Here is a 3,327-nt window from a genome sequence, read left to right on the forward strand (position 1 = left end):
CCTTAGCTATAGGTTTTGCTTCAGGCTCCAAAGTAATGGTAAAGGGATTACTCCGAGGTGGAGGTAATTCCTTTAGTGGTGCAAAGATATCCTCAAACTCTTGGACCACTTCTATGTCTTCGACCTTAACTTCATCATTAGTGGCTCCTCCACTAACCGATAAGGTCACCAAATATACATCCCCGTCTTGAAACAAATCTTGTACTCTCATCGCTGCTACTAAAGACACGGTCATACTAGGACTGATTCCATAGTATACCATCTCTGGTCGTTTACCTCTGCCGAACAACAACCTTCCCTTTCCACAGTCGATCTGAACTCCGTAGCTCGATAACCAATCCATTCCAAGGATTACCTCGTACCCTTTCAAAGGCACGACTAACAGATCTGCCACAAACTCTTTGCCTTGAATGACCAATGGAACATTCTTGATACACTGATTTGCTTGAAGGGTTCGGTCTGCGGGGGTCAAAACGGCCACGTCTATCCTGTCAACCACAAAACAATCCCAAAACCGGGCAGCTACTTCAGGGGTCACAAAACTATGTGTTGCCCCCGAGTCGAACAATACATGTGTGGGTTTACCAGCAACATGTATGGTTCCTGCCACAGTAATCCAATCAACAATATCTTAATCACAAAAATACTAATCAAAATTCTCACAACCATCAATCATCATCCTAAATTTCTAAACGCGCAACCTAGCGATCAAGCAATCTATACCTAACCAGTATACTAAATTTCCATTCAATAAAAAGAGGAGGTTAAGCACCCACAATACCTGTGATGGGACCGCTTGACGGTCCTGCATTGTCTGGGTTTTCTACACCTAAGGCATAAACTCTACCTCCTAGGTTTTGCTTCTTTGGTGCTGGCTCAATAGCTGGACGGCTAGGAGGAGCTCGGATTGCGAGAGGGGTCGCAGGGATTGGCTTGTTTGGACATGACGATGCATAATGGCCCTTCATACCGCAAGAGAAACAAGTAACATCTTCCATCCTTATAGATGAATAACCCTGCTGGTTACTCCGTTGTCTGTTGGGACAAAACTTAGAAATATGTCCCGGTTGATCACATATGTAACACACCACAGTGTTACCACGATTGTTGGCTTGGCCTCCAAATCCTCGCCCTTTTCCTTTGTAAGATCTTGGACCCTTGTTGAAATTTGGCCTTTCTCCTTGGCTAAACTTGGTGTGTCCACCAGAATGTGGTAAGGTCTTCCTTTCAGCCTCCAATACAGTTTCAACATTAACAGCTTTTTCCACTAGCTCAGATAAGCTGCTAAAGTTGCTTCCAGCTAAACGACTTCCAAGCTCCGGCTTCAATCCGTACATAAAGTTACGGATCATAGTTGCTTCATCTTCACGCCCATCAAAGACATGTCGCCTCAACCTTGTGAACTCAGATTCGTAACTCCTCACTGGCCTATCTCCTTGAACAAGGTTCATGAACTGGCGCTCCAATCGATGCTTTGCTTCTGGAGGAAAGTATTTCCTCTCAAACTCTCCCTTGAACGACTCCCATGATGTGATGTTGTGTCCACGCTGTCTGTCTATGCTGTCCCACCATCCTGTGGCGTCGCCTTCCAAGTAGTACACAGCGATCTTCTTCTTATACTCCTCCGGGCACTCCATGGCTTCAAAATTCTTCTCCATCATAGTAATCCACTTGTCGGCCTCAATAGGATCGGATCCTCCTTTGAACTTGTAGGATCCAATGTTCTTCATGGTAGATAATAGCTTGGAAACTTCAGGGGGTTGAGTACGCCTGCCTTGGTTACCAAGTGCCTCGGTCATCACGTCATGTAAAAGCTTAAGGGTGTTTTCGGTTCCATGATCTTGTGGTCTTTCGGTGGCACGGTTCTGATCTGGCCTTGGGTTTGATTGAACGGATTGATCATGTTGATGTCTCTGGTCCCAATTATGACTTGGGCCAATACTCGCCAAACTGTCATCTCTCACTCTAGTCCTGTTACCGTAAACAGGAAAAGATCTTGTTCTCTGCAGAGGGCTCCTATCGTGTCCAAACATCTCACTAATGCCATTTCCATTATCCTGATCTGATCTGTGACCCAATCCTCCGCCTGTCCAATCCATACCCTCTCCCCATATCCGACCTCGTCCTGTCCCGCGATTAGCCATCTGCACACAATAAAAAGGGTAAGTCATATTCCTACCACGGGAAGCGGCTGGTTTCCTAATCATCTTTTTGCGACTCCTTTGACTCGATAAAACCGTTAAAAAAAGCACTTGTGTCACGCATGGACGAAACCATGCTCTGATACCACCTCTGTAACACCCCCGAACCGTTCTAGGCATAGGTCAAACCACCGGCCAACAATCAAACAAGAACATGACCGACGGCCCGACCGTCTACCAAGGCTCAGAAGCGCTACAAGACGGGTTAACGGGCAATCCAGCGAAAGTTACAAAAAGTGCAATTCGTAACTAGGCCAGGCCGCCCACTAACACGTCCCGTCAGACCAAAGCCTAAGGCTTCTCAACCCGTACTCCAATCTGACGTTGTGTTAGCTCGGACAAGCTAATATCAGAACAACAAGGCAGTTTCACAAAACATTCGCTTTATTTATCTTATATAATATCTGGTTTACAATACACAAAATATTATACAAGTGGTGGCATGCCAAGAAAGCGAAAGTACATACTTATAGTCTGAAAGCGTCTTAAGCAAAAAGATGCAAATCTACACCAGCCAGCCTAGCCTCCCGCGCTTTCTACGAGCTCACTACTGGTCACCTGAAAACAACAACGAGTGAGGAGTGAGTAATCTAGCATTACTCAGCGAGTTACAATCCCCCACTAACAAATACAACCCCTCGCTATCCCACCCCAAACAATCTAAAGCGAGAGGTTCACCTAACAACACAATTTAATAACAATAAGCAATATTCGAAATACGCAGCGGTAAACCATAGCAAGATAACTAGCATTACGCTAATTACTAGCTTATCACCAAACTCAAACTCGATTTAAACCAGGGTTTAACAACCCAAAACACGATATAATATATATAACAAACTCGGGCCCTGGTGACGTTAGGTTCCTCCTTCACTATCGGCAATATCCTATCTCCCTACCACAAAGGCCGGAAGAAGGAACTTTCAACCGACCGCGGCCCACAGTCCTTCGGGTCACCGCGCGACAGCCCACAGTCCTTCGGGTCACTGCCCCATTACACCGTCGTGTAATACTCAGCCATAGTACATGACACCGTTCGTCTGAGTCTTCCCGATCCAGCGAATAAGGGGTTTCCTTGAACCCGCCGGGTACGAGGTCTGAAGGAACACTAACTCACCCCAATATG

This window comes from Brassica napus, unplaced genomic scaffold, assembly GCF_020379485.1.
Source record: "Brassica napus cultivar Da-Ae unplaced genomic scaffold, Da-Ae ScsIHWf_193;HRSCAF=342, whole genome shotgun sequence".
NCBI lineage: Eukaryota > Viridiplantae > Streptophyta > Magnoliopsida > Brassicales > Brassicaceae > Brassica > Brassica napus.